Raw genomic sequence first — 14,430 nt, forward strand, 5'->3', positions numbered from 1 at the left:
CCCCCATCATCCCAAAAAGCATCGTTATTGGTGACGCCATAGAACAGTCGGTATCACCGTCGCTATCAGCGTCGATATTGGTGTCGATATCAGCTGATACCGATGCCAATATCGACGCTGATAGCGACGGTTTGCAACGTAAATAACGATGCCAATAACAATGCGAGCAATAAAATTTATGATGCTAATAGCGACCGTAACAGGGAAAAAAGATTTTGTGGCAGGGCAGCAATGTATACTGAAATCATAAAACTGATGCATGAAATAAATACATGATTGCATAATAAGCGATTGGTACAATCATGACTGGATATCACTAATGCATAGAAAATGTCTACATAGATCAGGCAACTCAAAAATAAAGGTGTGTGAGCTCTAGGGATCCAAGGGTGAGCTACATATCCTTGTCCCCCAAAAGCTCGTCCCGCCGCAAAGGAGCATCAAACGGACTCTGCAGAAAAAGAAACAACACATCAGTCCACCATACAATAATGCATTCAAATATCTCATGGTAACTACGAACAAGAAAGATGAGTGACTTACAGGGCCGCCGTGTCTATACAATCAGTGGATCAATGCAATGAGACCATGCCTCTCTGCATATCGAGTCTCAAGGCCAGTCAGATTGCGATTTGTAATGGAGTGCTCCAAAGAAAACAAAATGCTAACTATTAGAAACATGATTGTTAGTACAAAGAATAATTTTTTTAATAAAAAAAACGAGCAAAACAAAAGAAAAACTTACAAAGTCCTCCAAATATGTCCTGTGGCCACCACTCCCAAGATGATGGACCACTCCAGCCTCGAGTCGTGCCCTAGCTGCCTCACGCTACTGACTCCAACGTCCTAGAGAATCTGTAGCCTCCTCCCTCAGTCGACGCTAGTCATTTGCATCTAACCACTCGGGCTTTGCAGCCCCACTCTTGATTGCCTTGCGTGCGTCGGATCGTCTATGTGATATGTATGCATGCATGCAATCCATCATCCAGCCCGTAGAGAACCTATCGACTTAAGCTGGCACCAGAAACTCCTCGTGCAAGGATGCTACTATGTAGTCCTTGCTCCCCTCTGGTATGTTCTTCCAATGATCCAAGACGTTGTGCTGAAAAACTTGTTGGCACAACTCTCTCATGCAAGCCATCACCCTCCTCCCCTCATCATTCATGATGATGGCTCCAGACCTACTATTAACTAGATATCCATAACCCCTTGGAGTCTGCCTAAGATGGGTCCTCTCCCATCTGCGTCCATGCTCCTGGGCATATCCAGGAGACCCCTGTGCATCCGGTGTACCAACCGGGGTAATATCTCTCGGAGTGGCACCCACAGGGGTGCCACCTGCTGACGGCTGAGTAAAAGCCAGAGTAACTGGAGTAGACATCCCCACAGGTGTGACAAATCCATGAGGTGACACAGCTCCAGCTGAACGATGAGACGGAGACACCGCATCCGTGTCTCCACAGCATCCACTTGAGCTTGAGCCACGCTCCCTGGAAGGACCACGAGAGCGAGGAGTCGCACCTGTATCTCGTGTTGACCGCGGGCTCACTGCCTCTGTATCTCTGCAGCATCCCCTTGATCTCGATGCACTCCCTCCCTCTCGCCCAAGTCGTGAGTGTCGAGGTCGTCTGCTCAAAGTCCTATAACTCTTCATTGCTCATCCCTTGACTTATCCTAAAAATATCACCTGCACAAACAAAAAATGATGTTAGAATAATCAATTTAAATCATACAAAGCACAGTAATATAAATCATTTAAAAAAAATCTCACTTAAAATGCGTATCTTATGTATCCTTATAAGCGATTGGTCAACGAATTGAGTAAGTGGATGCTCCAACTATAAAGTATCCTATGGTCCCATGTTAATCTCTTGACACAACTCTGCATACATTGGAAGGTCGATAGACATGTCACCACAAAAGAATGAGTCCACCTCATTCTCAAAGAACTCTTGGACTCCTATATTTCCATCATTGTTAGCCGATGTTGGCTCTAAGCTTTCGACGGCCTCCACCCCTTGCAATATCGACCCCTCTATTTGCATATTATCTTCATCTATACTTGAAACATCGCTTTGATCATATACTCTCGCACTTCGGGGAGTTGAAGGTATAACATACCACCATCGAGGTTGTCAAGGGTTTGGATAGAAGATTACATGTTCACAAACACATACAAGAGAGTTCAAACCATTATGACATAAACCATTTCGTAATACAATTAGCAAGTAAATGAGTCCATGCACCCGTTCACAATGGGCTGGCAACACAAAGGTGTTGCACAAATCCGTTCATTTTTTTTCGGAATCTATTTCGAGAAATCCAGATGGACCTCGTCGAACTGTTGCTCCAACTCCTCCAAGTACCACTTTGAACCACTGCACATCGAATAGTATTTTGCAAGTTCCCAAAATACTCCATCTCATGCATAAGCATGTTCGGATCCGTTGCTCGTCGTCTGGTCTCTTGCTCGAACCTTGCCATGATACCACAGTCCATTGTGGAGCGCATTTTGTTAATACACTCCATACGAAAATACCGTCTGCGTGACCATGCTGCACTATATATTTTGTACTGTACATTGAAACACTCAAATTAGATGTCACATATAAAATTTAGATATGACAGATTCTAAACCCCTCATCACCTTTGGACTACATCCCCTCAAGAATTCCCACTTCTCCATTGAGACTTCTATTCCTTCGCGAGACGCTGCGGTCAAAGCTCCATGCAACCATCACATTGACATAAACTGCGGCATCTCCTCCATGCCTTCGGGATATCGAATCGGTCGATGACGCGTACTACGTCGGAATTCAACTCGTGCTTCCTCTCGATCTTGCCTAGCAATCTAGTACTTGGCGAGCCACGTCTCCATAGAGGCATGGTGCTACATCTCTATAAAGGCATGGTCCAATATGGCAACTCGTAGAAAACTGAGAACCGTTGCATTCCATTTGGATGTGACTCCACATTGACCATTTTTAGCTTGTACCAGCTTGCGGCATTCATATGTGTTGGAGGTCTTCCAAGGAAACCTTCCCTGAGTTCATGATCCTCTGGCAAGAAAGTAGCATATCCTTGATATACCATCTTCTTCATGGTTCGTGACCTTCGGGAGTCTAACTATGGCCTGCACAATGGACATGCATGATAACCTGAGGTAACCAGACCTCTTCCAACACCACAACCTAGTGAATACTTGCTTGAACGAGATAAAATATAGATATTACCAGCGAAAACGGAGGCCTGCTCACCTGAGCACTCTCCGAATCCCAAAAAGTCATGCATCATCCACATGAGAATGGCTCGAATATTGGTTGACCCGCTGACCATCGCGCCTGCTCATATCTTGCACGGTGACCCCCTCCTCCCACAAAATCTTAAGCTCATTGACTAATGGACGAAGATACACGTCCATATTTTTGATTTTGTAGTGGCCGGGGATGAGCAAGCTAAGAATTAGATGTCCTTTCTTTGAAGAGAGCCATGGAGGGATATTGTAGTTGATAAGGACTATAGGCCACACACTATAAGAAGTTGAGCGCAGACCGAATGGGTTCACGCCATCCATTGCAAGACCGAGCCGAAGATTCCTTGGCTCTCGGGCAAAGCCTGGGAAGGTAGAGTCAATGTGGCTCCATGCGCATGAATCCACTAATATTCATTGAACTCTATCCCTGGACCTATTCTGTGCATGTCACATTGTCAAGCTTGCCATACCGGACGTACGAAACATGTGGTTTATGCGGGGGATAAGCGGAAAGTGTTTGAGAACATTTTGAGGGATGGTTTGCCCTTGCAAGTCCTGTCGATACCTATGAGCACCACACTTTGGACATTTCTCCATAGTCTCATATTCTCCTCGAAACAATATGCAATCATTGATACATGCATGGATGTTATTGTAGTCCATGCCAAGCTTCCGTAAAACATGTCGTGCATCATCACGAGACTCAGGCATGGTATTTTCAGGTGGTAATATATGATATTTCAATAATCTTTAAAAAATCATAAAACACCTTGAAAAAGCACAAAGTTTTGTAATAATAGTGCCGAAAAAAAAATCAATGAAGTGTATGTACAAGGTACCTGAACAACTCGATCACACTCGTATCGCTCCACCTGTATTTTGCTTGCACACTTAAGAGTGTAAGCAGTGTCTTCAACCGAGATACTCGGCACCCATCATATAATGGTATGGATGCTTCCTCTCTAAGTGGATCATAAGTCTCGACATCCATGGGAATCAATGCATCGATCATTGCCTCCATCTCAGGCTCCAAGATTGTAGGTAGGTCTGGAAGGTTGCCTGTCTCCTCTAGCATTGACGGTATAGATTGGCCTTGTGAGTGGTGGATTGGCTTCTGCACTCCATCCATCACATGCCCACGTACTCTTCTAATTGGCCGCAAAGGGTGCACTCCCCCTTGGGATGAGACATTACCTCCCTGGATAGAAAATTTGCCAGCGAGACCCAATCTTATTGTATATGGTATTCAATTAGCTTGTGAGTACAATGCATGATTGATATTAACTTTAAATTACCGTTTACTGAAAATTCGCAATCGCCTGATCAATGATCTCAGATTGAAACTCGCCAAATCGTCGTACGTGTTCTATAGACAATCGGCGTTTTCGTCTAATTGCCAACTTGCATTGAGAGCAAGGACATGGGACACGCTGATTAAGATACGCCTCGCGATCTTGAACAACGGGACCTTCTTCGTTTTCCATTTTGTCTACGTTACAACAAACAATTTGTTTTTGTTATCATTCTTTTCTTTTCTTAGATTGGTATCCTCTCCTTCCATTTCTCTCTTTTTCTATGACCTAGCATATAGTATCATAGAACACTAGTATTTAGTACCTAGTACTCAGTACCTAGCACATAATATTTCGTTTTCTCTCTTCCTCTCCCTCCCTCGCCCTCACCCTCTCTTTCTCTCTTTCCCTATTAGGTTTAATGATATTTCTCTTTTTCTCTCTCCTATCTCTCTCATTTCCTTTTCTCTCTCCTCTCTCTCATTCCTTTTTCTCTCTCCTCTCCCTCTCTCATTTCCTCTCCTTCCCTCACCCTCACCCTCTCTTTCTCTCTTTACCTATTAGGTTTAATGGTTTTTCTCTCTTTTTCTCTCTCCTCTCTCTCTCTCATTTTTTTCTCCCTCCTCTCCCTCTCTCATTTCGTTTTCTCTCTTCCTCTCCCTCTCTCATTTCCTCTCCCTCCCTCGCCCTCACTCTCTCTTTCTCTCTTTCCCTATTAGGTTTAATGGTTTTTCTCTATTTTTCTCTCTCCTCTCTCTCTCTCTCTCATTTTTCTCTCTCCTCTCCCTCTCTCATTTCCTTTTCTCTCTTCCTTTCCCTCTCATTTCCTCTCCCTCCCTCGCCCTCACCCACTCTTTCTATCTCTCTTTCCCTATTAGGTTTAATGATTTTTCTCTCTTTTTCTGTCTCCTCTCTCTCTCATTTTTTTTCTCTCTCCTCTCCCTCTCTCATTTACCTTTCTCTCTTTCTCTCCCTCTCTCATTTCCTATCCCTTCCTCACTCTGACCCTCTCTTTTTCTCTTTCACTATTAGATTTAATAATTTTCTCTTTTTCTCTCTCCTCTCCTTGTCTCATTTCCCTTTCTTTTATTCTCTCCCTCTCTCATTTCCTCTCCCTCCCTCACCTTGACTCTCTCTTTCTCTATTTTTCCGTTAGGTTTAATGATCTTTCTCTCTTTTTCTCTCTCCTCTCTCTCTTATTTATTTTTCTCTCTCCTCTCCCTCTCTCATTTCCTTTTCTCTCTTCCTCTCCCTCTCTCATTTCCTCTCCCTCCCTCGCCCTCACCTCACCCACACCCTCTCTTTCTCTATTTGCCTATTATGTTTAACATCTTATTTATTTTTCTCTCTCTTCTCATTCTCTCTTTTTTTCTCTCTCCTCTCCCTCTCTCATTTCCTTTTGCTCTCTTCCTCTCCTTCTCTCATTTCTTCTCCCTCCCTCTCCCTCTCTCATTTCCATATTATGTTTTCGTCTCTCCCCCCTCTCCCTCTCCCTCTCCCTCTCTCATTCCCTCTCCCTCTCCCTCTCTCATTTTCTCTCTCTTTCTCCTCCTCCCTCTCTCATTTCCTCTCCCCCTCCCTCTCCCTCTCTTTAATTTCCCTCTATTTCTCCCTCTCCCTCTCCCTCTCCCTCATTTCTTCTCCCTCTCTCATTACATACAAATTATACAAAAAATAAAAAAAAGAGAGAGAATACACTCTCCCTTCCTCTCATTCTCTCATTTCATCCCCCTCCCTCTTCCATTTCCTCCATCTCCCTCCCCCTCTCTTTCTCTCTCTCTCCCTCCCTCCCCCTCCCTCTCCCATTTCCTCCCTTTCCCTCTCCCTCTCTTTCTCTCTCATTTCCTCTCCCTCTCTCAATATATATACACAAATCATATAAGCAAAAGTAAAAGAGAGAGAGAATGCACTCTCCCTCCCTCTCCCTCTCTCATTTCCTCCCCCCTACCTCTCCCTCTCCCTCTCTTTCTCTTTCTCTTTCTCTCCCTCTCTCATTTCCTTCCCCCTCCCTCTCCCTCTCTTCCTCTTTCTCTTTCTCTTTCTCTTTCTCTTTCTCTCTCCCTCTCTCTCTTTCTCCCTCTCCCTCTCTCATTTCCTCCCCGTCCCTCTCTTTAATTTCACTCTCTTTCTCCCTCTCCCTCTCCCTCATTTCTTCTCCCTCTCTCATTATATACAAATTATACAAAAAATAAATAAATAAGAGAGAGAATACACTCTCCCTCCCTCTCGTTCTCTCATTTCATCCCCCTCCCTCTTCCATTTCCTCCCTCTCCCTCTCCCTCTCCCTCTCCCTCTCCCTCTCCCTCTCCCTCTCTTTCTCTCTCATTTCCTCTCCCTCTCTCAATATATATACACAATTTATATAAGCAAAAGTAAAAGAGAGAGAGAGAATGCACTCTACCTCCCTCTCCCTCTCTCATTTCCTCCCCATCCCTCTCCCTCTCCCTCTCCCTCTCCCTCTCCCTCTCTTTCTCTCTCTCTCTCATTTCCTCCCCCCTCCCTCTCCCTCTCTTTCTCTTTCTCTCCCTCCCTCTCCCTTTCCCTCTCTTTCTCTCTCATTTCCTCTCCTAAACAAGCAAAAGAAGGAGAGAATGGACTCACCGATGAGATATGGAGAGGGTTTGGCGGCTCCTCTTTGCAATGAAGGCTCCTCCTCTCCTTCGCGAACGGCGGTAGCGTGGCAAGCCTTCTTCCTCTCCCTCTCTCGCCCTATGCAAGATGGTTGCTCTCTCTCTTGCTCTCCCTCTCGAAACGTTCGACGAAAATGCACGAAATGAACCCGCGCTTGGGTTTTGGCCTGTTTTTATTCCCTATGGGGCGTCGCTATTTGCGTCGCAAGTAGCGACGCCACTACCTGCGTCGCTACCTGCCGTCGCTATGCGTTACAATCCTTGTAGTGTCTTCAAAGTAGGATACCTAGTAATCTAGGCCTTTGCCTCCATAGAGATAATAGTTTTACGAATAAACTTAAGACAAGTGTCACTTGTCTACAAAGAAATAGTAAAGCATAAGGGACGGTACTGATGTTGATAATAATGCATGAAGCTACAAACAATGTAAGAGGACTCCAAAGCCTCCCCACAAGAAACACAAGACCCAAAGACATGGATGCTATTCACAATATGAGGCCTTGGCAACAAGGTAAACATCCTTCCATTCTTCACATTTGTAATGAGCTTCTTGAAAAAATTAAACTAGAGTTGGCTTTCTATCGAGTCTGAACCTTTTCATAGTATTTTTGAAAAAGCACATTAATTAGCCAACAATATTGATTAGAGATTGCATACACGCTTGCATGCAAAGTAAAAGCTAGATTATAGTCTCAACTCACGTATTAGCATTAATATAGACTTGTTCTCCTCATCATTGAAGAGGAAAGGGGTTCATTTAGAATCAAAGTTAATTGAATGATAGTGCTTAGCACTTGCCCTTATGTTAGGAGTACTTTTCTGCTACACCTCAGTTTTTGATTATAGTGTTGAATCCTTGTTGATGTTTCAAGGGGATTTCATTGCCTCTTTGCTATTTGATGTGAGCTCTTGTGAGGCTTGTCTTGTAGTAGCCTTGCTCCTTGGTATCCTCGTGGCGTAAAACAACAAGAAAGAGTACATCCAATTTTTCTACGAGCCCCCCTATAATGGCCTTTAGAGCTAGAGCAACAAAACGACATAGTAGAGCTAGAGTAGGTTCAATAATGTAGCAAAGTTAACAAACAAGCACATTGAAAGTGGGATATCCAATGTGTGTGTGTGTGTGTGTGAATGGTACATGAGTTCAAACTTGAGCATTTGATAACTCCACCTACTAATGGCATCACCTCTTTCATACTAGTACAATGTAAAGAATACTTTCATTTATATATCAAAGTTTAATTTTCCTGAAGTGATTTCCTAAAAATTTCCAAAGGACTCTTGGTATATGTACCAAGAAGTGGAACTCAAATTGGCCCTTTTACTGTACCACCAAGCCTTGATCTTATCCTCATACACTGTTAGACTTAATGGACCACTTTCCTTTATGTTGCATCTTATCTACACTTATTGTACATTGTTTTGTGTAAAGGAAGAAAAAATGAGAAAAATGTTTTGTCCTCCATCTCTATTCTTGTGTTCTTGAGTGGGTTTCTCATTGCATCTACTATGTGTATTCTATATATCATTTCACGCTATTTCCCTCCATTACACAAGTTTTATAAGTCCCACACTTGAGGATCCAAAGATCATCTATGTTATGGTGCAAATACTGTGTGATTTCTTCCTGGCCTTAATACTTGATGAAGAAAGGATCTTGGTGATGGAATGGTGTTGAGAAAAAGGGGATCATGAGGAGAAATTAGAAGTAGGAGGAATAAAAATTGGGTCCCATCCAACTAGATTTTGAAGGGCATGGGTTTACACTCAAGCTCAACATCAAATAATAGGTGGTGTGTAATTTCTATTACATAAATATTAATATTTAAGCCAACTTTAAAATTAATGTCAAGACCTATAACGAGCCCGACATTGGCTATAGCGGGCCTCTATAATACTCACAAGATAACCCCACACGGCCTTGCGGCCTCCTGGAGCTTCTAAGGGCATGCTACCCTAATCACTCACTACTAGAGATATTGCGTTTGTAATAGAACGTAGTCCAACTATTTCCCTTCCCTACTCCTCATAGGGAGATCCCATACATCTTAGTATAGTATACCAATGTAGTATAAACATAGGAGGTAACCCCTCCGGCTCAACGCCGTGGTCCCAATGCAGCTCTCCTACATTGAGAGGACTGGCCCCACGATGCACTGCTCTAACATAAAGAAGACATGAACAATCTCCAATCTTATATGTTTTGAACTATCTAGGAGATTTGATATTTTCCTTACAAAGCTTGCCCCAAGGAACCGTTCATCTACTCTACAACTCGGGTTTCCTTATGCACTCCACATAGGTCAACATTTGGCAAACAATTGCAATGCTTCTAGGTTTGATATCATGTTATGCTTAATGCAAATATGTATGGCCATTGTGATCAAGCATTTTATCATTAGAAACCAACTAGGTGATGTGCAAAAACAACCCTTCAATTATTTTTCGACTAATCGTACGTGTGGTGTTGCTAGAGACTAGCACCGAATTTCTTTATGCTACTAGTCTCCCTAATTCAAACGATAATCCATCCTTTATGTTATGCATAGACAAATAGATAAGAATGTGTATCAATTTCAGAAACTAACCACTTTCACAAATCCTCTTCGCTCCTACTAGTTAGATTTTGCATTTATTGGGTAGGTGTAGAGTTCATTTTCATGTAATTTTCAATATAAAAATTAAAAAAACACACTATAACACAAAAACAATGCTTCTTGACTGAGGCTTGATCCTCATGCTCTAGTCTTGTTATATGCTCATGAACATAAAAAGTATTTTTTTCTAGTTTTTTTGTATAAAAACTATTTTCTCTCTTATTTTTCCTATTTTTTTCCATTTATTTCTTCATAAAAATAAGATATTTTAGCATTATGAGTTCTTACTGGTTAAGGACACTCAGCATCATTTTCTTATCCATTTTTGTTCCTTATGACCCCAAAACACTCAACAGAAACCCCAAATTTCATCATTTCCATAAAAACCTCAACTTATAGGTTTTGCGTATTTTGCGAGAATTATTATATAATTTTATTTTAAAGTTTTTTTTCATATTTCAAAGAGAATGCAACATGGAAAATTAGGAACAAGCAAAATCAAGCACTTTCTTCAATCATTTTCCATAAAATAAAAGAACCACTCACTCTTACGCATAGAAACCGCGATTTCGAGGCTCATATCTCATAGAGGGGAGGCAACTAATGCTTCTTCTTTGCCGCTGATGCACTCTCTCAGCCTGGTCTGTGTCCTCCATTGCTCCAACATCATTTTTTGGTCTGGATTCTCCATGACAACCCTTCCCTTTATCTCTTGAATTAATGTATATGGACATCCACAAAGAGGAGGGAGGAGAGAGGAGAGAGAAAGGCTAAAAAATCATATTTCTTAATCCTCCATGAAAATTAGCCAGATTGTAGTCATCTCCTTCCTCTCTCTATCTGGATCGAGAATCTCTCTCTATTTCTCCAGAATTATCAAGATTGAAGCATCATCAAGCAGATTTGGAAGGGGTGTAAAAAATTTTGCATCTCCCCCCTTTTTGTCATTTTTAAAATTAGTTTGAGGCTTTTATCAAGTCGAAGGTTAAAACTCTTTAAAATAACTTGTTCATCTTTTGTGTTCACACTGTCTCCAAGTGAATATTTCGATTTTGAGTGGGCAAACAAACTCGAATTCAAGATCCATTTGGACAAGTGGCTTCGTAGCATCGAAATCCATCAACTTGGCCTTCGTTGATTACCCTAATCGCTACTAGAGATATTGTGTTTGTAATGGAATGTAGTCCAAAAATTTCCCTTCCCTACTCCTTAGAGGGAGATCCCATACATCTTGGTATAATATACCACGTAAAATAAACATAAAGGAGGTAACCTCGGCTCAATGTTGTGGCCTCACTGTAGCTGTCCTACACCGAGAGGATCGGCCCCTTGATGCACCACTGATACAAATAACACACACGTAACAAGCTCCACTCTTGTTTTGAATGATCCATGAGATAGAAATTTCTTCACTTGAAAATCTTCCAAGGAACCCAAACATCTAAACCTACAGCTTAGGTGCCTCACAACTCAACGTAGGTCATGTATGTCAGAAACCAATTGCAATGCATCTAGGAGTTACCATGTCATGCTCAATGCGAATGTGGATTATCATTGTGCTCAATCATTTTAACACAGCCACATGAAGTGCAAAGCCAATCCTGTAATGATTTTCAAACTACTCATAATTGTTGCGTTGCTAGAGACTAACACCAAGTTTCCTCGTGTTACTAGTCTTCTTAATTCAAATGATGAACTGTCCTATATGGTGTGCAAAGACAAATAAATTAGAATTTGAATAATTTCCAGCAATTAACAACTCTCACAAACCCTCGTCCCCCATACCATTTAGATTTTACTTTAGTAGATTCAAGGTTCATTTTCTATGTATTTTTCATATAAAAAGTGATAAAAACGCACTATAACATGGAAACAATGCTTGAGTGAGGCTTATCCTCATGCTTCAGCCTTGTTATATACTCATGGACATAAAATGTTTTTTTTTCTAATTTTATAGCGCAAAAAACTAAAATTTTCCTATTTATCTTCATTTATTTATTCATAAAAATGTGATATTTCCTAATTTATATGTCTTGACTTATCATATTGACTACACACTAATTTTTTCTAGGTTTTTATCCCATATGCATTCCATTTCCTAACGCAAAACAAAAGAAATTTTTATTTTACTTCATATTAAAATCATCAAACATCAAAACAATGCAAATTTCTTTGTAAAATTTAGGCATATCGCTTATTTGCATGTTGCGTGTTTTTATGAAATGGTTTTGGGCAGCCAACAGACCTATCATTTGTTCCTTGGCCATGGTGGGCATTATCTCTCATCCTCCCTTCGATCTTGGAGCGATCGAGTCCATGCCGCAAAGCGTCCTTCATCGCATTGTCTTCTCAATTTTCAACTAGGCAGCCATTCCACAATCTGAAACAGGCATTGGAGAGAGAAAGAATGCAGTGATTTATAAGTGTGATCTGATTAGGGGTTGTTTTTAGCCCCCATCATTATTCTCGCCTTGTGGAGGGAGGGCGGCATGTAGTGCAGGCTGCCATTTCAAAACAGTGCCCCCCTCCCCCCAATAAGTCCATGCCCCACTTTAAAACCTTTTGACCCTTTTTGCGACCTCTAGTCCAAACTAGCTCATCCGGCGTCCAAATTGACCACTAAAAATTCTTTCCTACCCAACTCAAGTTTCCGAAATGCCGCTCACTCGCTTTGGCTTGATCTGGTGTCTGAAAAATTTATAAAAATTCAGTATGTGGTCTTTGAAACCACTTTGAAACCTCGTCTTACATGGCTCATAAAACTTGCCACATCAATCTTTATTGCTTCTGATGAGATCAAATTCTACCATAAATCTGTCATCCTAGTGGTGGTCTGAACTACCTATCTAACTGAGGACAACTCAACCATGACCCCCTACTAGTCGAGGACTCCTATAGCCTAGGCATCGTATCTTCTTCTTATAACATATTTTCTATTCAAGGTTTCCATACTCGGGCATGTAAAAATGAGGGAGTTGAGCATAGAGTGACCCAAGGAAAATAGGGCATCAGTCTCAGGTCCTGACTCGGTACCCAAGAACCTACCAAGCTCTCGCGAGGTGACACCTAATCCTTTTTTAACACTCACTTTTATTTTTGCTCCAACCTTCCTTTTCTTTTCTTCATTCTAGCTATTTTGTACCCCTAGAAAGACAAGGCATCATCCCTGGGTCTTGACTCACCCCCCTAAAAACCTACCAAGCCTCCGCAAGCCAATAATCAACTACTTATAGGATTTTTTTTCTTTCCTTTTCTTATTGAGGGGTTAGAACCCCTTTTTACACACCTCTATAATTTTTATTTTAAGATAGATTCAGAACTTACTCTTCTCTTGATATTTAAGTGCAGGCTGCTCTAGCTGCCTCACACTAGTAGGGACTCTTAGAACGGTCACCTAGCAACAAGCAAGTAGGACAGGGTCAGAAGAAGTACCCTCTAGCATAGGTTTTTATCACTTGACAATATCCTAACAGGAAGTAGACAAGTGTTCAAATCTCCCCCAAATATACCTAACCAAACCCTAAGACTCCATGCCTTGATTACTAGTCCCCAACAAACGAAAAGAAATGAACCCCTACTTACATAGAACATTATTTACTCGAGGGAAAACTCACAAAGGGGACGATACCACCTAGAATGGCCATAAGAAGCTCCTCTGCAGCAAAGACTCCATCTAATGACTTCGCCAACTTGTGTGATGCAATCAGTAAATAGAAAACCATTAGACATACCTGCACCAAACAGACGTATGGATCTCTTGGCCAAAGGAAATAGAACATTTCACAATCAATTAAACTGGCCCTCTTGGCCTCACATAACCAAACACTAAAACCAATGAAAGTGGCCTCTTGGCCTAAAGAGATATAACACTTTAGACAACCAAAACAACCCTCTCAACCTTTAAAAAAATAACTCATTTGGCTCCATCCAATACATGGTCTTCTTGGCTTATACATTGCACGTTATCTGGCTAGCCAAGGTGTATCATGAAATGTAAGGGCTAGCCCCATCTCTTATACCACGCAGATCAAGACTTGATCTTGGCCTTTTGTAGATCCACTAGCCCAAGCCTTTCTACTGATATCTCAACATTAATGCACATCTCTTCTTGGGTACTATGAATTAAATGAGTGATCCTCTTGGGCTTATATATCTCATCTCTTTGGTTATTATTCAAACGAATCGGTCATCCCAACTTTTCAGAACTCCCCCTATAGGGAGAATCATAGATTTATGATCATTAACCCTTCCCTAATCAGATCATTACCTATTTCAATGATACGACCCAAACTAGGTGGAGCTTCAAGCCTAGGCCCATCACACCTAGATGCATCTTAGGGCGGTGGATATTGTCAGATGAATCAATATGACCTCCAGTCACATCCACTTGGAAATTTATAAAAGAAAATTCACATGGAATGCTTGGCCTTTCACCTAATTCACCAATAGTATTTTTAGGGGTTTTGGGCCTCCAAACCTATCTTACATTTCTCTTTATATGCTTATACATTCTTGATTTTCCACATTGGTCTAATGAACTCAATGCTGCCTTATTGTTATAACCAAATGGCCTCACATCCTTACGACTTCCATCGAGCGCATAGATGGACCTTTGGCATCATGTATCTTTGTCATATGAGATATCTTTACTTGCCTTT

The sequence above is a fragment of the Lygodium microphyllum genome, chromosome 8 (genome assembly GCF_053477565.2).
Source record: "Lygodium microphyllum isolate KBCC chromosome 8, Lygodium_microphyllum_v1.1.10, whole genome shotgun sequence".
NCBI lineage: Eukaryota > Viridiplantae > Streptophyta > Polypodiopsida > Schizaeales > Lygodiaceae > Lygodium > Lygodium microphyllum.